Source organism: Osmerus eperlanus, chromosome 7, assembly GCF_963692335.1.
Source record: "Osmerus eperlanus chromosome 7, fOsmEpe2.1, whole genome shotgun sequence".
In the NCBI taxonomy this organism is placed as follows: Eukaryota; Metazoa; Chordata; class Actinopteri; order Osmeriformes; family Osmeridae; genus Osmerus; species Osmerus eperlanus.
In genome coordinates, this window is record NC_085024.1 from 11,227,911 (window position 1) to 11,252,250 (window position 24,340).

The following is a 24,340-nucleotide window of genomic DNA, read 5'->3' on the forward strand; positions in this document are numbered from 1 at the left end:
TTGAGGTTTTTTTTCACAACAGATAATAAGGTATTGTCTTCTTATTTCATATGTGATTTCTAATGTTTTGTTCTAATTCTGTTATCATTCATGTATTCATTTTGTATAAATGCAATATTCTTAATAACAGTAGTTGTACATCCAATATAACATTGTAATTTATATCCATTTCTTCCTTCAGGTCTTCCTTCTTTGTGATTCCTCCACATCACAGTGAAGACACTCAGGGTAGAGAGGGCAAAGCACATGAAAGAAGATGAACATCATGAAGCGTATTCAGGTGCACTGGACGTACATGTTGATCGGCCCTGCAGCAGAATTCAAGGTATTTCATTACTGTGAATTATAAACCTTTTTAGAAAGTTTAGTTTGTCTTTAGTTTATAACGATAACTTCCTGTTTTCTTTTGTCAGGATCAGGTGTGCGACTGCAAGGAAGCAAACTGCTGCAGAAGAGTCATCAGTCAGTCATCACTATCCCAGTGATCACTGATCAAAGGTCCTAATGTTACAGGTCTTTAAAGCATTCACTACTAACTCATGAACAGTATGAATATCTCTAAAAACTGCAGGTCTATTTTGTTTGTTTCATCTCTACCGTATTTGATCTAACAATGTATGTTTTCTTTATGATTCATCACATTCCTTTTTTTTAGTTGACTGTATTTATTTATTTATTCATGTCATTCGTCCCCTTTTCAGTCAGTTTTATAACAGATATATGAGAAAATTAAGGATGGAAATGTTTGTTTGATTGCCTCGTGCATATACACAAATTACCTTGAAGAAATTGCATATTTGTATCACAATGAGTCATTAGTATGGGGTTTCAGCTGGTAGGTATATTCAAGGTTTTTCACACGTGTACACCGATCCTTAGGGTAACCTAAAGTCTACTGAGAAGATGAATATTTAAGGCAAGTGTTAAATTGTATAGCTGTGAAATCCATCTAAGTGTGTCATCTTCAGATTGGCCAAAGCATGACTTGTCAAAAGATTTAACAGGAAAACAAATCCTACAAAGCTTGTGTCCTAGCCTTGAGTCAACAAGTGACTCTAACTGAATGTTCAATCAAAGTAAGGAGAACTCAGTGTTTCAGTGAGCCTCAGTAAACTAAGCTTAACGTTGGGATAGTCTAAATGACAATGTTGACAAGACTTATCTGTCCGGGGCTACTGGACCTTGAAGTCTTGAACTTCTGTGAGTATTAACCTAGGTCTGGAAATGATGTGAAAAGCCTTTGATTGTAGGAAATGAACCATATTGTTAACTATTGAAACTATTGAAAGTATATTTATTCATGGATATCAAAGGGACCAATGTTCACAAAACTCTGTGTTGATAAATTTGTCAAGTTTTTATTTTGCACGAAATTGTGCACTGTACTTATCTATATTATTTTATTTTATTTAAATAGAAGAAAATGGGTCAAAAAAGGATGTAAAAACAGGATGTAAATGCATCTTTTGAAATATAGCACACACCTCACACTACTGAAAAATAACAACACAAAATAATAATGAATGAATAATGTTCTGCCTGGTCTGTGGTATACGTCTATTTAAAAACTTTTGCTTTTTAGGCACTATGGGTACATCTTGTGGGATCTTTCTGGAAAACCCAAAGGCTTCTGCAGAAAGCGTTTATTTTTTCTTCATTTCCAATTCTATGTTTTAATTCACTTGAGAGCACGTAAATTATGATGAGTTAATTTAACTGTAACTTATTTCAGATTAATGCAGTTTGATAAACAAGGCATCCTTACTTGGACAATTAAATATACAAAGAGAAAAACATTTTTACTTTGCCAGTTTTCATTTGCACGTGTACAGAGAATTTTTATTTAAATTTTTTATAATTGCTATTGTTTTTCCTCAATAAAATCTAGTGATTTATATTTTTGCATGAGCAATATATTAGGCTTTTCTGTATGTTAGTTTTGACATGCTAATACTAATTATGTTTTTAATTATTTTGAAATTGATGGTTCGCAAAATTGTATTCTAAATGTTAACAAAGAAATGTTTGCAATGTGGTCATTGTCTGCTTTATACTCGATACAACATTGAGAATACTACTGATTTTTACGACTACACCTGCTGCTACTGTTGATATACAAATGCTGCTACTACGACTGCTACTACTGCAGCTCTTGATACTAATACTGCTAATATTACTCCTGCATCTGTGAATACTACTACCAATACTTTTGCTATGACTGTTATTTCTGCAGATTCTGATGCTAGATTTCAGATGGTGCTACTATTGGTTGTATTCTACTACACCACTGATACTACTGTATATGCTACTGCTATTACTATCCCAGCTATAATTTCAGCTACTAAAACTAATATTATATGATGTGTTATAATATGTTTACTGCTTCTTCAAGTGCTTCTACAGTTTAACAGTGCAGATTTTGGCTTCTTTTGCATTGTATTTCAGCTCTTAGCTTTGTTAAATGCTGCAGTTCATTTTCCACACTGCCACTTTCTGTGCAAACTTTCATGGCAAATAAATCCCATTCTGATTCTGACTTTTATGTTTTCCTGCTGTGCTGGTCTTGACTTTTTGGCATTAACACTTTTTCAGCAAAGCCATTGGAATATTCAATATTTTCCGCAATTTAACTTAATTTCATTTTTGCGCTTGGTGGTACTTTGTCATTTCTGTATTATGAGCATTTTTTTAATTAATTTCAGTTATTCGGCTTGCTGGTACATTTTCGGATTTCTGTATTTTCAGCAATTTTTGAAATAATTTTCTGCTTTTCTAATTTCTGTATTTTTAGCATAAAAAATATGTATATTTTCAGCTTATTATCTCTGTATTTTCAGCAATTTCCTGAAATTAATTTCAGATTTCAGCATTCCAACGCATTTTCAGCAGGAAATGCCTTTTCTAGTTCAACTTATTTATCTTCTATTTCTTCCGTGACACCTTTCAGCACCTTCAAATCTTCAGCTATTAAAACCGTTCAGCTATCAAAAAATTCAGCAGTTTCAGGCCATGGGTGCTATGACTTTTCAGCTTTGTACCTCTTATGCTTGAATTAATATAAATCAATATTCATAATATTTTTAACATGGGTTTCCAATGGAGTTTTCTTTCAAATCCTCTCAAACTTCTTTAAACTTCTTCAACTTCCAAATCCTTCTTCTTCCTCAATCTTTCAGCTAGAGCCACCATTTAAACTTTAAAATGTTGACAAAACCCTAAACTATTTTTAAATAATTCAGCTTTTTGATATCTATTCAACTTTTTTCAATATCACTGATTATGTTTCATGACTTTTTCAAGCCGTTTCTGAGATTTACATGGGTGTTTACGTGAAACCCTAGACTGCAGACTGAAACGCTTAGAGTGGAGGGCAGCTTCGGATGTCGTTGAAAAAATATTTCTAGTTTGCCAGCATTGCCACAATTTTCGCTCTTCATGCTTCGTTTTTGGATCAATAGATAGCTAATTTTGTGCTGGTCTAGACAGTTGTCTGTTGAATCCAACAGACGTACACATTTGTTCAGAGCCCCACGAAAGCGAGACAAAGTCCAACTCTCGCCCCATAGAGACCAATGCAAATCTGGTGACAAAATCGTCAGAGAAAGCAAAAAGAACAAGATTTTGAAACTGCCGGTAGAGTCGTATTTCTGCCTCTCTGCCTAGCTCGTTAGCCGTCACAGCTGCGCCATCACCGTGACAACCAAACAAACACGCACCAGGAAAGCAAAAGGGACACGTTTTCGAAACTGCAGGTAGAGTCGTATTTCTGACTGCACAGACATATAAAGAATATCTCTGGTTTCGGCAGAGTCTTGGGTCTCGGAAAATATCCTTAGATTTTGGATTGGACGTACAGTTTTGCGTCTAGGTTATCTTGTTTGAGGTGTGGATTCTAGCTACATTTCTCTTATTCTCTGCCCTCAGCGCGTTAGCAATCATAGCTGCACCATCACCGTAACGACAGACACGCACCACTCAGTCTATCACAGATGTGATTGGTACGTTTACTTGACCATGAGAAACCCTATTACTAGCAATTGTCGGTTTATGCCAATAATACATTACTCCGTTTACATGTGTAATTAGTTATGCGATTACTCAATAAACGCGTCTACATGATTCTTTTTTATTAATCGTTGTATGCTCCACGGACAAAACTTGCACCATCATCCTTCTGCAACACAGTGTCGCCGTGTCTTCCTGTATCGGCCCTACTGCTGTATGTTTCATTCCATCAACACATTGAATCCTACTAAGAAAGCCGAGTAAACACACTCAATGATAGGCTACAGCTATTACTACCCCAACTATAATTTCAGCTGTTAAAACTATAATATTCTTGTTATGACTAGCTAGCCTACTTCTTCTGTTTAACAGTTCAGCTTTCAGCTGCTCCCGCATTGTAAGTAAGTTAGACTTTATTTATATAGCACATTTCATACAAGAATTGCAGCTCAAGGTGCTTTACATAAAATCAATAAAAACAATAATACAAGTGATAAACAATTCAAACAAAAATAAAAATCCCAATAAGATCTCTGTTCAAGAGAGAAACCAACTTTAAACATGCATCTTAAAAGTAACATATACATTTGGTTCACCCCTGGTCTGTATATATAAAACCATACACTCTGTTAACAGATCCTTTCCCCAGGTCAAGACTATGGGCCGTATTCTCTGTTAACAGATCCTTTGCCTCAGATCAAGAATACAGATTGTTTTACATATTTGTTTAAATACTTCACGCGACCAGAGTTCTTGTACGCTATCAGAGTTCGCCAACTCTGACCTAGACAAAGTAAAAATAGCAAGTCAAATAATGACCTAAATTTACTAAACCAAGATTCTACAATAAAATAACTAATAAAAGTAGGATTACAAGTAACACACATACATTTGGTTCATCCCTGGTCTGTATATATAAAACCATACACTCTGTTAACATATCCTTTCCCCAGGTCAAGAGTATGGGCCGTATTCTCTGTTAACAGATCCTTTGCCTCAGATCAAGAATACAGATTGTTTTACATATTTGTTTAAATACTTCACGCGACCAGAGTTCTTGTACGCTATCAGAGTTCGCCAACTCTGAACTAGACAAAGTAAAAATAGCAAGTCAAATAATGACCCAAATTTACTAAACCAAGATTCTACAATAAAATAACTAATAAAAGTAGGATTACAAGTAACACACATACATTTGGTTCACCCCTGGTCTGTATATAAAAAACCATACACTCTGTTAACATATCCTTTCCCCAGGTCAAGAGTATGGGCCGTATTCTCTGTTAACAGATCCTTTGCCTCAGATCAAGAATACAGATTGTTTTACATATTTGTTTAAATACTTCACGCGACCAGAGTTCTTGTACGCTATCAGAGTTCGCCAACTCTGACCTAGACAAAGTAAAAATAGCAAGTCAAATAATGACCCAAATTTACTAAACCAAGATTCTACAATAAAATAACTAATAAAAGTAGGATTACAAGTAACACACATACATTTGGTTCACCCCTGGTCTGTATATATAAAACCATACACTCTGTTAACATATCCTTTCCCCAGGTCAAGAGTATGGGCCGTATTCTCTGTTAACAGATCCTTTGCCTCAGATCAAGAATACAGATTGTTTTACATATTTGTTTAAATACTTCATGCGACCAGAGTTCTTGTACGCTATCAGAGTTCGCCAACTCTGACCTAGACAAAGTAAAAATAGCAAGTCAAATAATGACCCAAAATACCCGCAAGGCTATTTAAGCTCTTAGCTTTGTTAGATGATGCAGTTCAGCTTCCACACTCCCTCTTTTGTGTGAATCACACATTTTTAAAATCAATTTCAGCTTTCAGCTTGCGGGTATTTTCTCATTTCTGTATTTTCAGCCATTTAAAAAAAACAATTTCAGATTTCAGCATTCCAACGCATTTTCAGCAGGAAATGCCTTTCTAGTTCAACTTATTATTATTTATCTTCTATTTCTTCCGTGGCACCTTTCAGCGCCTTCAAATCTTCAGCTATTAAAACCGTTCAGCTATCAAAAAATTCAGCAGTTTCAGGCCATGGGTGCTATGACTTTTCAGCTTTGTACCTCTTATGCTTGAATTAATATAAATCAATATTCATAATATTTTTAACATGGGTTTCCAATGGAGTTTTCATTCAAATCCTCTCAAACTTCTTTAAACTTCTTCAACTTCCAAATCCTTCTTCTTCTTCAATCTTTCAGCTAGAGCCACCATTTAAACTTTAACATTTTGACAAAACCCTAAACTATTTGTAAATAATTCAGCTTTTTGATATCTATTCAACTTTTTTCAATATCACTGATTATGTTTCATGACTTTTTCAAGCCGTTTTTGAGATTTACATAAGTGTTTACGTGAAACCCTAGACTGCAGACTGAAACGCTTAGAGTGGAGGGCAGCTTCGGATGTCGTTGAAAAAATATTTCTAGTTTGCCAGCATTGCCACAATTTTCGCTCTTCATGCTTCGTTTTTGGATCAATAGATAGCTAATTTTGTGCTGGTCGTAGACAGTTGTCTGTTGAATCCAACAGACGTACACATTTGTTCAGAGCCCCACGAAAGCGAGACAAAGTCCAACTCTCGCCCCATAGAGACCAATGCAAATCTGGTGACAAAATCGTCAGAGAAAGCAAAAAGAACAAGATTTTGAAACTGCCGGTAGAGTCGTATTTCTGACCGCACAGAAATTATAAATGACATCTCTGGTTTCGGCAGAGTCTTGGGTCTCGGAAAATATCCTTATTTTTTGGATTGGACGTATAGTTTTGCGTATAGGTCAACTTGTTTGAGGTGTGGATGCTAGGTAAATGTTCGTTTTTCTCTCTGCCTAGCTCGTTAGCCGTCACAGCTGCGCCATCACCGTGACAACCAAACAAACACGCACCAGGAAAGCAAAAGGGACACGTTTTCGAAACTGCAGGTAGAGTCGTATTTATGACCGCACAGACATATAAAGAATATCTCTGGTTTAGGCAGAGTCTTGGGTCTCGGAAAATATCCTTATATTTTGGATTGGACGTATAGTTTTGCGTCTAGGTTATCTTGTTTGAGGTGTGGATTCTAGCTACATTTCTCTTATTCTCTGCCCTCAGCGCGTTAGCAATCATAGCTGCACCATCACCGTAACGACAGACACGCACCACTCAGTCTCTCACACAGGTGATTGGTACGTTTACTTGACCATGAGAAACACGATTACTAGCAATTGTCGGTTTATGCCAATAATACGATTACTCTGTTTACATGTGTAATTAGTTATGCGATTACTCAATAAACACGTCTACATGATTCTTTTTTATTAATCGTTGTATGCTCCACGGACAAAACTTGCACCATCATCCTTCTGCAACAAAGTGTCGCCGTGTCTTCCTGTATCGGCCCTACTGCTGTATGTTTCATTCCATCAACACATTGAATCCAACTAAGAAAGCCGAGTAAACGCATAGGCTACATCTGCTACTGCTAATACTATCCCAACTAATTTAATCTGTTAAAACGATAATATTCTTGTTACGACTAGCTAGCCTACTTCTTCTTCTGTTTAACAGTCCAGCTTTCAGCTTCTCCCACATTGTAGGCTATTTTAGCTCTTAGCTTTGTTAAGATGATGCAGTTCAGCTTCCACACTGCCTCTTTTGTGTGAATCACACATTTTTGAAATTCATTTCAGCTTGCGGGTATTTTCTCATTTCTCACTTTTATACTTTTTAAAATATTAAGGTTTTTGTGCAAATTATTCTCCCTTTAAAAGTAATGGTAAATCCTTTCAAATCATTGTTGGAATGCTGCTCCAGCCCCTTTCAAAAATACCTTTCGGTTGCTTTGAAGCTTCAGCTTATAACTTTCACTATTTTCAGCTTTTTTAGCATGGTCAGCTATCCCCATTCAGGTTTTCAGCATTCTCACTGCTGTTTCGCAGGAACAGCCGTTTCCAGTTGGGTGTGCTTTGCCTTCGACAAGGGCACAACCTTTGTTATCTCACATATATATTTATAATTATTTATTATTGTTTATTTTCGCCCCCCTAAGGATCAGTCAATATTTGGACTACATACACAACGGCGGTGTCAAAAGGTTCGTCTTGTTAGCGATTGCGTTGGTTGTATTTTTATTTACGTTCCGTTGCATGGTTTAAGTAGAAATTGCGTTTTTGTGGTGAAAAGTGAAGCTAACGGTGGCTAATTTGCTAGCCACAGTCACTAACGTCACGAAAACACGCGTGACTACCCTTGGCAGAACATTCGTTTCGCATCTGTTAACTTGGGGGATAGCTGGGCTAACTATAGCTTTACTGCAAGGCAGCTGCAGAAACGCCACAAGCAAAGAGGCCAGGGTGATAACTATTTACTCATTTTACTTTGTGATATGACACACAATTGTGATGTGTAATGTACAATATAAGCTGATATTATTAAGGAATCTACTTTCGGAAACAGTAGTCTACTATTTCACTGAAGTATTAGCATCATGACATTAGGGGTCTCTCGAATTTACATAGGCTGCGTGCGCGGAGAACGCACGTTTGGTTCTGAGTTGGTCAGAGGCTCTCTTTTGAGAATCCCTGCACCCAACCTACCACGGTGTTGCGCTGGGCTTTGAATACAACATCAAGAGATCTTTATTACAGCAAATGTTTTTGGCCTTCCCTGGCAAACATCACTCTTTGTCGATCACTTATTCCTTTGTTATATTTCTCTCCCAGTTAACAGTTCCTTACAGACAAAACGATCAAGAGCTCTCTTCTAGCTCTTATTCCACTCGTTGTCTCTAGGACACAACACCGCACCTATTGTTTTTTGAGAGAGAGTGAGCCTGAACAGCTGAACACTTCCCGGGGACTCACCACGGTTCCAGGCGTGTGGCGCTTTGCAAACCTCCCGGGCACGGCGAGGGGCGCACAAGGGAGGACGGAGAACGACTTGTCTTTTACATATTTTGTATTTTATTTTTTATTATTTTCAGGATATATGAAAATAATTGACTAAAACTGTTAACAGAGTAAGACTTCAACAGCTATATCCTGTCTATCGCACTGACTTCTTCTGTGAGCCCGCTGCCCCAGATGGGGCAGCACTCGAGGTGCTCTCTTCTCTTGCTCTTGTCTCTGAAGTCTCGTGTTCTCCGTCACACATAGACATACAAATCATTTTATATGCTTCAAAACTGATGACAAATGTAACTTTTGACTGTGCTATGACACACGTATCCAGGTATCGTGCATGTTTCCAAGTAACCTGCACTCTCTAAAAGGTAAAGTGTGGCTTCCTCTATGAAAGTTCTCTAACCACATCCTATGCAGGCAGTTTCTAAGAAATCATACGCAAACAGTGTCTAGCTGTCATACAGAGGCCTCCTATCTGAAACTTTCCGCAAGACGGTTTAACCCTTGTGTTATCTTCGGGTCGTTCTGACCCATCAGTCATTGTGACCCACCGTCGTATTGCGACAACTTTACCGCATACAAAAACAAAGTGAAGCATTTTCTTTTAACCGTTGGGCTGTCTCAGACCCCCCACATTGCGAAGGTTAAAAGAAAATTATTTTTATTTGTTTTTGTATTGGGTAAAATTGGGTAAACACAACGATGGTTCGTTATGAACCTTTGGGTCATGTGACCCGAAGGCAGCACGAGGGTTAACACATCTTATCTTAGATGCACATCAGCAAGAAGTTGCTAATTCATAACAAAATGGAAAAGAGTTCTAAAACATTTGCAAGCTTTTGCTAATCCATCCCGTCTCAATACACATATGGAAGCAAGTTCTAACACATCCTATGCAAATACACCAATTATCTAGTAAGCATTTCTATTCATTATTTCTCCAAGGTGCATTCAAACAAAGGAGCCTTGAGGATCCTTTGACAAAGTCAAACGGCGACAGAAAATGTTCGGCACTCCCCTTACTTAAATCAAAAGTCTATCTAACTACTAACCTGAACTTCATTGCCACAGCCTAAACGTTGTCAATCTGTTCATGAAAATAATTAATTTCAGCCTAAACCATACAACGGAACGTTAAATCCAATTCAACCAACGCAATCGCTACCAAGACGAACACAGCAGTAGTCTACTAGTACTGTACCGTAGTAGTACAATTTACCGGGGCAGCTTCTCCACACAGGGCTATATCGCATTTTGCGTTGTTACTGACAATGATCGCTACCAGTGAGCTTTTTATGAATGAGCGATTTTCCACTAAATAAATGTCAAGCTTATTTACGTTTTGGGAGGGCATATTTTCAGTTAGCAGATGGTACTGTTTGAATCGCGATTCCATCTTCTACTGACGGGTAACGTCGTAGAATAATCTTCAAAGGGGGTTCTTTATTAATGAATGAATGGAATGAGTAGGCTAAATGCCTGAAAATATCATGAGAAGGGAAAAACTTAAAATGACGTTTAAGTCATAGAGATTAGGTCAATTTTTACACCGGTCTGCCAAATGTATTCGTTTTGATTCAACGATGAGGCTGCCTCTTGCAGGGGAAATGAGAAGACATCTATTTCATTCTACACTTCACTCGTATTTTCTGTTGTAAATGAGCAGCAAAAAAAAAATGCTTTTAAATCTATGTAATCTTTATAAATAATAAGTATGCATTTTTATATAAAATATACAGAAATATCAGTTCAAATTAGAATGTGTATTAACTGGTTTTCCTTCTGCATACAATTATATTCTCAGACCTATGTTTAAGTACCATACAGGCTGTAGTCAAGAAAAACTTGTAAATCTCTGTATTTTATATCCTCAATGGCTGGTGATTGCAGTAACCTTTTACGTAGCCTAACCATAAAGGCAGGAATCTCTGTCTGTGTCTGTTTCTGTTGTCTGTCTGTGGCATGATTATCTTGAGAACCGGGCATTGTATGATGTTGAAATTTGCTGTGTATTTCTCAGGACTCACAGACATGCAGTGTCGCCTGTGAAATTATTCAAATGTTCTGTTTGCAACAAATAAATATAAACGTGTTAGCCATTTACAGGTATAAGAGTTTACCGCATAACGTTCGACCAAAGGGACTTTCTGACTTTGTCAGAAAATGTCTCACATCGCCATTAAATAAGGGTAACATGGGGGCCAAAGAGTCAAGGATATGTATATTGTCGCATGAGGCCATTAAGAAAAAGGTGTGGATTAGTTTTATATCCATCACTACATAGCGGCTAACGTTAGCTATCTAGATACCCACTCACGGGTTGAATAGCTATGGTAGCTAACTGACAAGGTTAAATTATAAGGGAGTCAGGTGGCTGAGCGGTTAGAGAATCGGGCTAGTAATCAGAAGGTCGCTGGTTCGATTCCTGGCTGTGCAAAAAAGACGTTGTGTCCCTGAGTAAGGCACTTCACCCTACTTGCCTCGGGGGGAATGTCCCTGTACTTACTGTAAGTCGCTCTGGATAAGAGCGTCTGCTAAATGACAAAAAAAGGAAATGTGTGAGAGAATGTACATTTTGTCTGTATAAATAGAACCAGCAACGAGTCACAGTCTTAATACATACCACAGGCACTGTACTAGTTAGGTAAAACAGCCTGAATTATTCTTCATCTATATGAATTAGAATTATTTTATCAGTATATTTTGCATCCCTTGCAGTCACTAAAGGACCCACTTTTTCCAATATATTTTACTGAAACAACATGCAAGAACTTATTTTACAGGCTACAGGCAAGGCTTTTCAAACATGATTTGGATGCAGACATTTTTTGTGCTTTATTGACCTGTGTAAACTAATTTCTATGTACAAAGTTGTGCAACCTTCGACAGCATTTCTACCTCCTACAAAAAATCCACAAGCCATGACGTTTTGAAGATTGTTTCTTTTATTTTTTGAAACTTCAAAATATCACTATGTAAAGCATATTTTATGAACCATAGCAATGTTTAGGCTTAGGGTCTTGTACAGGTTATTGTCTATTCCGCTTCTTTTGCCTGATTGTAATAAAGAAAAAACAGGGAATTATTGTATTGAATTGAAACACTGTAATGCATTTGTTTCTTGTCTGAATCCTTGGTGTGACATCGGGAGATCTTTACCTTTCCAGAGTCACGACTCTTGGTTCTGAGCTTGTTGACCTGAGACTCAGCAATGTCGGCACGCTCCTCAGCCTCCTCCAGCTCATGCTGAACCTTCCTGAACTTGGACATGTGGGAGTTGGACTGCTCCTCCTGGGATAAATTCATTTTTAAAAGATTTCTTAAAAACTTTGTAAATGTGCTTGCTGCAGCGATCATTTAGGCAAGAAAAATACCATTGGTAAAGCCATAGAGATATACACCGAAAGCTAGGAAAGCTTTATTTTGCATTAGCAAGGCTCAAATAAGTTATTAGACTCACCGTCTCCTCAGCCGCTCTCTTGTAAGCCTTCACTTTAAGCTGCAGCTTATCCACCAGGTCCTGAAGTCTGGTTACATTCTTCTTATCCTCCTCAGTCTGACGCAGAGAGGAAATCTTAATTATTTCTAATTACACACACTCTGATGATTTTTTACATATGCAGATTTTATAAATATGCTCAGTGTATTGAGTGTGTTGTTATATTACCTGGTATGTCAGCTCCTTGACTCTGCGCTCATACTTGCGGACTCCCTTGACTGCATCTACACCTCTCCTCTGTTCAGCCTCAACCTCAGTCTCCAGCTCACGCACCTGGGTGGAGAACAGGATCGCATGGTGAATCCATCACTCCCATGCTAAAAGGTCCTTATTAACAGCATTATACCGGGAAAAAATGTCTTAAGAATATTTTACCTTTCTCAAGGCAACAGGGATCATTTTACATTTGCAAACTTACTCTGGACTCAAGTTTCTGGAGCTGCTTCTTGCCACCCTTCATGGCTAGGTTCTCTGCTTCATCCAGACGGTGCTGCAGGTCCTTGACTGTCACTTCAAGATTCTTCTTCATCCTCTCAAGGTGAGAGCTGGTGTCCTGCTCCTTCTTCAGCTCTTCTGCCATCATGGCCGCCTGCAACAATAGAATACAGCTTGGTTGAACTGAGGAACCGTACATACACATAGTATATTGTACCAGGTTATATTGCACCATCTAACACGTTTCTGCATTCTACTTAGATGGATTCAGTGGGGGTCGACACTAGAATTGTGAACACATAGTTTATGAAGCAATCACTAGAACATGGCCACAAGGTGGAAAGTATGCTACCATAGGGGTAGGCTACTGTATGATTATATGGTGATTCCATATTACTTTGATATGGCCTTAATGATGTTGTAAGTAAAGTAGTGACTTAATAGTGACTGTACTGTGCTACTTAGTTAGCCAGACTCACATCAGTGATGGCCTTCTTGGCCTTGTCCTCAGCATTTCTGGCCTCCTGGACAATGTCGTCCACCTCTCCCTGCACCTGAATCAGGTCGGTTTCAAGCTTCTTCTTGGTGTTCAACAGGCTGGTGTTCTGGAAGAGAGTACACATGGATATGGCAAAAACAAAACCTTTGCTGTGAATTTTATTTAACTGTGTATGTGTGTTTGTGTGTGTTGTCCACACCTGGGAATGCAGCAGTCCCACTCTCTCACTGGCGTCCACCAGCTCCTGCTCGGCCACTTTGCGGCCTCTCTCTGTCTGCTCCAGACCCACTCTCAGCTCTTCAATCTCAGCCACCATCAGACCATTTCTACGTTCCACCATGGCAGCCTGTTCCTTCATGTCGTCTGCGGCCCGGACGGCATCATCCAGGTGCAACTGGGCATCCTAGAAACACCACAGAGTGTCGAGAGGAATGAGAAGATGCTGCTGTGCAAAGTATTTCTTAAACCGTCCTCTACTGCTTCAGCAGTACTGTTTGTACTGGAAGGTGTACAGTTCTTTGTAAGGATGATATTATGAATTGCCCTTCTATATACATGCACATGCAGATGGATATTTGAGCCCCCATTTTGAGTCTAGATCTGCAGTAATGGTCTGAAGTAAGTATTAATGTAGTTCACAGCAGTCTACGCATCACTATGGTCAACATTCACAGTACCTTGAGCTGCCCCTGAACATTCCTCAGCTGCTTTTGGGACTCAGCAGCCTGGCGGTTAGCATGGCTCAGCTGGATCTCCATCTCATTCAGGTCTCCCTCCATCTTCTTCTTGATTCTCAGAGCATCATTCCTGCTGCGGACCTCAGAGTCCAGGGTGCTCTGCATGGAGTCCAGCACTCTCTGGCTGTTCCTTTTGATCTGCTCCATCTCCTCATCCTTCTCTGCCAGCTTTCTGTCCACCTCACCCTTGATCTGGTTCAGCTCCAGCTGCACATGCAGAATCTTGGACTCTTCATGCTCCAGTGTTCCCTAAATAAAGGAATGTTTTAGCAAATGTCATTCTTAATTGTGGTAATCCTTAGAATGTATATAATTTCCACTTCATTACGGACATTGTGGAGTTTGTACCTCAGCCTCCTCCAGAGCTGTCTGGATCTCAGACTTCTCTGTCTCCACTGTCTTCCTGGCCTTCTCCAGCTCATGGATGCTTTTGCCAGTCTCTCCGATCTGCTCGGTCAGGTCAGAGATCTCCTCTGTGGTTTGAAACAGAAGCTTGTTAAATTAGCAAGCTTAGTCAACTGGATCCAACACGAGTTCAACAGGAAACTGTTTTCCCCCAGTTGATGGTTCTGTAAATAAACTAACCCCGGTATAATGAGATTACATTACATTTACATTTCTTCATTTAGCAGACGCTTTTATCCAAAGCGACTTCCAAGAGAGAGCTTTACAAAAGTGCATAGGTCACTGATCATAACAACGAGATAGCCCCAACATTGCGGGTAACCAAAACATGAAGCATACATTGTGAAAATCCAAATAAATGCCAAAGGCCAGAACCATAAGAGCATGTAGTTAAGAGATGGTGAAATAGGAAATAATTATTTCTTTTCAATTATACAAAACACCCCACAGTACATTTATCTCACGTTGCAAGTTCTTGTTTTCTCTCTTCAGAGTCTCAAGTTGGTCAAGAGCCTCCTCATAGGAGTTCTTCATCTTAAAGAGCTCTGTGCTGAGAGAACGAGCCTCCTTCTGAGCTCCCTCCAGCTCAGCCTGGCCCTCCTCATACTTCTGCTTCCACTCTGCAAGAACCTAGGAGGAAGCACACACAAAAGTAGCCTTTAACAATGTTCCACACTTACAATTACATCAACACCTAGACCTGGGACAATATTTTTCACCTTGTCAAAGTTTCTCTGCTTCTTATCCAGGTTTGCAGCCAGGCCATTGGCTCTCTCAACATCAATCATGAGGTCCTCCACCTCTCCCTGCAGCCTCTGCTTGGTCTTCTCCAGAGAGGCACACTTGGAGTTGGTGGCCTCGATGGTCTCCTCAGCTTCCTGGAGACGCTGAGCCAGCTTCTTTCTGTTGACACAAAAAGTATTGCAATGGTGTTCTGTCCTAAGTGCAAACTTGGAGTGGTTGACAGTAACTTTATATTGGGGTACCATGAATCACCATCAACTTTCTATATTGCGAGCTTAAGGAAGACCTATACATTTTGAACTTACTTGGCCTCTTCCAGCTCCTCTGTCCTCTGGATGGCATCAGTTTCATACTTGGTTCTCCACTGAGCCACCTCAGAGTTAGCCTTGGACATGCCACGTTGTAGCTCTGCCTTAGCCTCCTGTTCCTCCTCAAACTGCTCTCTCAGCAGGTCACAGTCGTGGCGGACAGATTGGACACCATGGGCCAGTGCGTTCTTAGCCTGAGAGGAAAATAATTGAAGATGTGGGTGAAGTAGTAAGGGACCAAAAGTGTATTTGCAAACCACTGTACTGTAAAACTGTCATAGGGTTTCTTTAGTTGTTTTACCTTGACCTCCTCCTCAACATGCCTCTTGAGCTCCTCAATCTGCTGGGTGTAGGCCTGCTTGCCTCTGGTCAGCTGGGACACCAGGGCTTCCTTCTCCTCCAGCTGGCGACCAAACTCACCTGTGGGGAATTAAGGAAGCTCTTTCTTAAGTCTGATTCTCTATTATACTTGTTTTGATTGTTTTCAGTATACACCTTGTGGAACATATTTCTGCATGTAGGCCTTTGAACAAATATGTTCCGTACCGTTCTCAGTGAGGAGTCGGGCTCTCTGTCCACTGATGTCATTGACCTGGCGAACATTCTCATCGTTCTTGGTCTTGATCTCACTGAGCTGGTCCTCAAGGGTACGGCACATCTTCTCCAGATTGCCCTGTGGAACAAACATCATGTTTCAATCACATAGATACTCTAGGGTTTTTTCTTTATACTGTTAAGTGTAACACAATGTTCCCAATTGAAGTTGTGAAATCATTCAATTGTTTAAATGTAGTCAATTATATAAAATTACAAAACGTGCCTTTAAGAGGGAATTTAGAATTAGTAAAAGGTGAATAAAAAAGGCTTTCCATAAACCTCTGTAACCCACTCTAAAACCCATCCTTTGCTTACTTGGTTACAGTTTTACATCAATTCTATCTTTCTGTTTAGGTATATTTGTATTACTGACCTTAGCCTTAGCAACTGCCTCCATGTTAGAAGAAAGGTCATCAATCTCCATCTTGTATTCACTCTTCTCTTTCTCCAGCTTCTGTTTGACACGCTGCAGGTTGTCGATCTGCTCTCCCAGCTCTGCCACACTGTCAGCCTGCTTCTTCCAGGTCACGTCTCAGCTTCTGGAATTCAGCCTCTCGCTTCTTGTTCATCTCAATCTGAGCAGATGTGGCACCTCCAGCCTCCTCCAGCCTCTTACTGATCTCCTCAAGTTCCCTGGACAGATCGGCCCTCTGCTTCTCCACCTTGGCCCTGGCAGCACGCTCAGCCTCAATCTCCTCTTCCAGCTCTTCAATACGAGCCTACAGTAGACGAAAACATTTAGTATCCAAGTCTCAAAATGTTCACCCACATACGAGAGGAAAAGGACTAAATAGACATGGTGGATTTTAAACACAAGCAGTCCAATATCATCAAGGCAAAAAAAGGAAATGTTGTTTAGCAACTACAGCGCACCTGGAGCTCCTTGATCTTCTTCTGCAGCTGGGCACCCAGAGACTGCTCATCCTCAACCTTGCTGAGGAGCTGGCTGGTCTCAAAGTCCTTCCTTTAGTGCACACATTAATCCATGTCAGGTTTTGGTTTTGTGTCATTGAGTGTAAATTAAATTGTAAATCAGATCCATAATTATTCTGTTAAGTATTTCAAAAGAAAAGCCTTGTTATCCCTAATGACGAAGAAATTAAATTAAGTAATCTATAAGTTATCTGATTAGTATAACTAGAAACAAAATTCAGTTTCATAGGTCTTTATTATTGCATTACTCCAAGGTGAGTAATAAGAATAATCAATGTGAAATGCATGACCTATATATGGGGTTTAACATTGGACATCGAAATTATTATGTTGAAGTGGAAATTCAATGTAATGATTGCTGGAGTAAATGAAATCAATATAATGTCAAGAATGTCTCTAATTATTATACTATACTTAGTTCTTGATCTTTTCATCAGACTGCTGCTTGTCGTTCTCCAGGTCCATTATGGACTCCTGGGCCAGTTTCAGGTCTCCCTCCAGCTTTCTCTTGCTCTCTCCAGGTCCATTCGGAGCTTCTTCTCTTGCTCCAGAGAACCTTCAAGCTAGAGGACAAAACACATTTCTCATACTTAAGCTTTTTCTTAACAGCTATTCATAACACGTTATATTAGTCAGTTGTCTTACTGAATCCCTAAAACCAATTTATTATATTAGATTAAATTCAATACCAATATAGGCAAAGAAGGATAAAACCCCACATTGTGCACAAGAGATCATTTTACTCACATCATCAACTTGCTGTTCCAGCTTGGTCTTGGCCTTGGTCAGAGTGTTGACTTTGTCCTCCTCGGCCTGCAGGTCATCCAGTGTCTGCTGGTGGGCCTCTTGCAGGGCTTTCTTCGCCTTGGTCAGCTTGGCAACACTCTCATCTTGAGATGCCATCTCCTCAGTCAGGTTTTTAACCTGCACAAGACAAAGTTAGTTCAAGTGAAAACTATTGTTTGGTGCTTTTGAACAAAATACTGCTTGGTTATTGGTGAGATGTTGATACCGTGTTCTCTGTGGCATGTTTCTCCTTCTCCACTTTGGCCAGGGTAAGCTCCAGATCATCAAGGTCCTTCTTCAGCTCAGAGCACTCATCCTCCAGCTTCCTCTTCTTGGCGGTCAGCTCAGCATTGATCTCCTCTTCATCTTCCAGCCTTTCTGTTGTCTCTTTGAGTTTAGCCTCCAGCTGGATCTTGCTCTTGATCAGACCCTCACATCTCTCCTCAGCATCATTCAGACCTTCTGCTTTCTGAGAATAACAGAGGTTAGTTAGACTTGAATGTGGTGTGTGTGTGTGTGTGGCTCACTCCATTTTCTCCTCCAGCTCCTTCTTGCGAGCCTCAGCCTTGGTAAGATTAACTTTACATTTCTCATAGTCCTCTTTCATGTTGGCCAGCTCCTTCTCTGTCTCAGCACTTTGCAGGAGAGGCTTGATCTTTTAGTAAACCTTCATCCATGGCCAGTGTTTCACATTCATGAATGAGCGGACATTGTACTGGATGGTGTAGACAGACTCTCTGATAATGAGAGATAGACACAGTAATTGTTAAGCTCAATACAAATTATCCAATGTAATTGCATACTTTTACCCTAACCCATTCCTACATGTAAATCCCATCAAGCCCATGATAGCCATCATTCCAAAATGACAAGTTCACATCATGATTCTAACAATAGCTTCATAGTAAAACCAAATGTATCACTCCCTAAAAACAAGATTTGAATGCAAATACTTGAATCCATATTTTTCCTTTTATCATCTCCATCTCACCTCCTCTCCATCATCTTGGTAAACTCCTTCCTCATCACGTATCCACGGGCAAGAGCCTGCGTCATGGTTACCAGACTAGCAAGCTTCTCATCTCTCATCTCCTCAAGGACACCAAGCAGACCAGCTTTGAAGAACACCTGAGACACAGGAATAAAACAAAACTTAAATAAACAAACACTTCTAGTGTTAACATATTGCTATCTAAATAGAAAGCAAAGTTATGGTAAATTTTAGGATCAAATAAATGGCAATGAAATGACTTGCTGAGGATTTATAATACAGTACATTTCTCATATGTAGACATATTGTGGTCTCATATTATTAAGATAGTTGGATTGCTCAAGAAAAACTCTAAACTGCATTTTGAATGTTTACCAGGTAAATTAGATATTTAATAACCTCTAGATCACAAACATGAGTTGCCAGTATCCCATCGTCAATAGTGTATGGTATGTTACCTTGGTGTGTCCAAACTTGTACTCCTCATGGTTCACATCAATTGACCCAAGCAGCTTCTCAGAAGCCTTCTTGTTATCCATGAACTGGCCTTCGGGGATGACACCGGCATTCAATACTTTGTATCTGAATAGGGATAAATTTGGTTTATTAATTGATATGTTGTTATCTATCTACCATATCTTTGTTGCATTTGTGTGTAACATGCTTGAAGTCAGCATAGAGGATTCTGCTGGGGAAGCCCTTTGTGCAAATCCTAATACCCTCCAGCACACCATTACACCTCAGCTGGTGGATAACCAGGAAGTTCTCCATGAGACCTGGATGAAAGATTTAGGGTCAGCTATTTAGTTTGCGGAACTTAATCGTAGAAATAATAATCAAAGTAATGTACTCTATGTTTAAAGTAATAATGACTTAAGAGAAATAATACGTAAACACTATGTTTTACCTGGAGTCTTTGACTCATTGGGGATCAGACAACGCACAAAATGAGGGTGGGTGCTCCTCAAGTTGGTCATCAGCTTGCCCAAGTTCTCCTGTAAGGTTGTTATAAAGCATTGTTACTCTATTATTATTCATAATAAATCTAAAATTCTCATTAATATTAAAGTACATCACCGCATGAAACTTGCAAATGATATGTATTTTTAAAACCTCACTCACTCTGAACTGAGAGGACACAGTCTGCATGGAACCTCCCTTCTTCTTGCCTCCTTTCTTTGTGGTATCTGTTATAGGAGTGTCAAGAGTTAGACAGCATAAAAAATGAATATGTCTTGTTGTTTGAACGATACTGTTAATTCATTAACAAATAATTTGAATATGTTCAATGTATAAACCTGTGTGTCTGTAATCTAATTCAACCATACTAACCCTCAGGTGGAGCAGCAACATAGAGCGTGGCCAACAGTTTGGTTGAGGACTTTCCATACAGCTGAAGCACAGAGTCGTTCAGGGGATCCTTGTTCTTGTCCAGCCAGCCTGTGACATTGTAGTCCACTGTACCAGCATAGTGGACCAGAGAGAAGTGGGCCTCGGCCTTGCCCTTTGCTGGTTTAGGCTTCTCAAATGCAATGTTCTTGCCAAGATGCTGGTCATACAGCTTGTTCTTGAAGGAAGCATCTGAAGCCTTGGGGAACATGCACTCCTCTTCAAGGATGGAGAAAATGCCCATTGGCTGTGTAAAAATATACTTGATCAGTCAAATATACTGTGTATAAGAGTTGAAATGGCATAATGAATAAGACATATAATAAGCACTGTGATATGATAAGAACATGTCAGTTTATTCATACTGTATCTGCATGTATGAGTAACCTTGTATCCTTGCCAGGTATGAAACATCCACAGTTTTTACAGACACCTCACCCTCTCGATAAGCTCAATGCAGGCCGCCAAGTCCATGCCAAAGTCAATGAAAGCCCAGACAATGCCCTCCTTCTTGTACTCCTCTTGCTCCAGGACGAACATGGTGTGGTTGAAGAACTGTTGCAGTTTCTCATTGGTGAAGTTGATGCACAGCTGCTCCATGCTGTTGTACTATAGATTTGCAAAGTTTGGCAGAACTTTATTGAACAATCCCACCATACCGTATGTATTTTTTTACTTTATCTGCACTTGATTTTTGTTCTTCTGAATCAAATCATTAACATAGAGTAGATACTATCTGTATTGTTTAATGACACACAAAAGAAACTTTTGAATGTATTTCGAATAATTTTTCAAACTCACGTCAAAGATCTCAAAACCAGCAATGTCAAGCACACCGATGTAGTAGTTCCTTGGCTGCTTGGTGTCCAACATCTGGTTGATGCGGACGACCATCCACAAGAACATCCTCTCATAGATGGGCTTGGCCAGAGCACTCACTGAATTGGTCACCTGTGTTATAATGTTGGTTCCACTTAAACATTTATTTCATTTTATGAATTGTTATTTACCTGTAATAATTGAAAACACTATGCTAAAAATATATTACAATCAAACTTTATTTCTAACAGCATGTCAGTTAAAAAAATAGCTCTGATGCTTATTAGAGCTTTACCTGAGGCACTGTCTGACCCTTGGTCACATACTCATTGCCGACCTTCACTCTGGGGTAGCACAGGGCTTTCAGCATTTCAGCTGAGTTCAGACCCAGAAGGTAACCAATTTTATCAGCCACTGGGGAGAGAAAGGAGCAATGTGCATCAGAGTGCAATGTTTATCGCAGGAATATAGTTAAATGAGTGCTGTTTAGAACATCGATACAAACAATTTGGCTTACCCTCTGTGCCATCTGGCTCAGCCTGCTCCTCACGCTGCTTCTGCTTGAAGTGCATGTTGCCATGGTGCATGACAGCACCGGTAAACTTGTAGATGCTCATCTTCTCTTCACCGGTGAAGCCCAATATGTCAATAGCATCCTGGAGCGGAAAGAAAGTTTACAATAAACCACCAGTACATTATAATTTTCAAGTTCAACCCTTTTAGTGACTTACATCTGTGGCATCAAGCTCGACTGTGTCATCAATACTGGCCACAGTGATTTGACCCTGGCTGATCATGGGGTAGTCATAGGGGTTGGTGGTGATAAGAGACATTTCTGTGGAGACAAAACTCAAATGATTATCACCCACGGCATGTGTACATTTTATGTAAAAGGCTGAACCCTCAATGAGTGGACAAAGTAGTTAATGCCATTCAGAACATATTGTTTCTTTAATCCCTGCAGTGCCTCACCAACAAGCTCAGGTTTGTGGTTGGTCATCATCTGGTAGAAGATGTGATAGCCTCTCTCATCAGGCAGCTGGAAACTTACTCTGGACTTCTCCAGCAGGTCTGTGAGAGAAATGGTTGAAAGGATAGAGAAAAATGAGAAGAATTTGAATCTCAAGTGAATGGACACCAACATTTATTTAACGGATCAACTGGGAAATAATCCAAACCAATTTACAGGTCTCAATGTCAGCACTTGCCAGTTTTCCATTCATGTGGAAGTGAATCCTAATGAATTTACCCTGAAAGAGTGCAAAGAGAGGGCTTTTTCAACGTATCCTATTAATTTCTAAGTTAATGTAAAAATAAATATTTTCCCACCAAACTTACAAAGCGGGATGAGTTGTCATTCCTCACTGTCTTGGCATTACCATAGGACTCCAGTAGAGGGTTAGCTGCAATGATCTAATCCTCAAGGGAACCCTGAAGGGAGACAAACCAGTTGGTCATTTAGACTTATCACCAATATTCCCAAATAACTCTCTTGTTACTTGGTCTTTAATCATTCACTCCTGGAACGCTTCCCCTAGACTAGGTCTAACTCTGTTTCTATATTATCTTTGAACACCTTTAGTTTAATATGTTTGGTCAGAGTTAACACAGTACCCCCCACTTAAAAGTGCAAATGTCATAAATCCTTAACCTCTTAAGTTGCTTTATAAGTAACATACTAACAGTCTTATTAATGATATGCTGTATGTAAAACTACGACAGGACTGCTGTCAAGAATGACAACATATTTTGAAGATATAAACTATATTTTAACTACCGTATACGAAGGGAATATGTTTGTTTTAAAATGTGGGGGGACAGATTTTATTTATAACTGATGATGCATCCAGTGACTATAATTTTCTCAATAAAAATGGGAGGATATATTTACAGTTTTCATGTCAAATGAAACATACACCCTTGAACTGTACCATGGAAATACTTTTTGGGGGGGCTGAAAACAATGATGGGTCAACAATTGATGGCATGTACTTTATATGGTGTATATAAGGTCATACCTGCATTTTGCCGGGTATTACTTCCTTCTTCCCTCCAGAAACAGCAATTGTGGCAAAGTACTGGATGACACGTTTGGTGTTTACAGTCTTTCCAGCACCGGATTCTCCACTAGTTTATTAGATGATAAAAATATAATTTAGTGTGCATGAACTAAAATAAGTATTGCTGCATAATAACGCTCTTTGAGGTTATACAGGACAGTAGCTTCACTGAGGTAGGTCATCATGGCCATGTCCTCAATCTTATCATATTTAGGAGGGTTCATCTGCAAGACTTCCTCTTCTTTGAAGGTTTTAACCTGAAAGATTATGTCAATTACATGCATGAAGCCTACACTAATTGAATAATGTATACATTTTTCAAGTGAATTTCAATCATATTTCATAGTTTTTGTAAGTTTCTAAATAGCTTAAATGTGTCAGTAACTGTGGCTTCAAAATATATAGATGTACAGAAACAAGTCCACCAAATTGTTTTTTCATTCCGTGCTAAGTATCCTCTTACCTCCTCAGTCATAAGGACTTTCACATCACACTTCCCGCCATCTCTCTTAACAACCAGACCCTTGAGGTACAACTCCTTGACATCAGGCACATAGCAGGCATTCTTAGAATCAAATGGTGCAGCCTGGGCCTCAAGCCTCTCCCTCTCAGGTTTACGAAGGTAAATGGCGGCCTTGCCATATTGGGCCATCTCCGCGTCCGTACTCATGGTGCCGGCTTACTGGGGAAAACATATATCACTGTTACAAAATCTATTCCTTATTTTTTTAAATGAGGTGCCCTTTTTCATTAATTCATAATTATCCTGTAGGGCTAAAAGTTTAAATGATGAATGCATTTACTGTATATTACTGTAAAGTAAGTGGGCCTCACAAACCTACAAAAGGTGTAGAATAAATCTAAAAATATCATAATTCATTTTATACAATTACAGTAGTAGATATACTTATATAGATATAGTGCTTTGGCTTTGAGCAGTATACATGTATGTAGCATCAAACTATGTCTCACCTGTTTTTCCCCTCCCAGATGAAATTGATTCTTAGTCGGTGCTGTAAAATATGTTTGTTTAGAGTTTTTTGAGAAATGTATCCAGAAATAACACAACAATAACATATACAACATTTCCATGTCATTGCTATACCTACCATCACATTTGAGTGTTACATAGTAGGGATGCACTTATAATAAAATGATTGGTCAACACCGTATGCCAATATTCATATAACTAAATTGGCCGATGCCAATATTTTGACTTTATTGTACA

The 24,340-nt window shown here is 39.3% G+C and overlaps 1 protein-coding gene and 1 pseudogene across 1 annotated transcript in view; one reads left to right on the top strand and one right to left on the bottom strand.

Annotated features, from left to right (window-relative positions):
- The window catches only part of LOC134023030 (interleukin-1 receptor type 2-like), a 209,044-nt gene that overhangs the window by 38,706 nt on the left and 145,998 nt on the right, over nucleotides 1-24,340 (top strand).
- Nucleotides 11,838-24,125, bottom strand: LOC134023033 (myosin heavy chain, fast skeletal muscle-like; annotated as a pseudogene).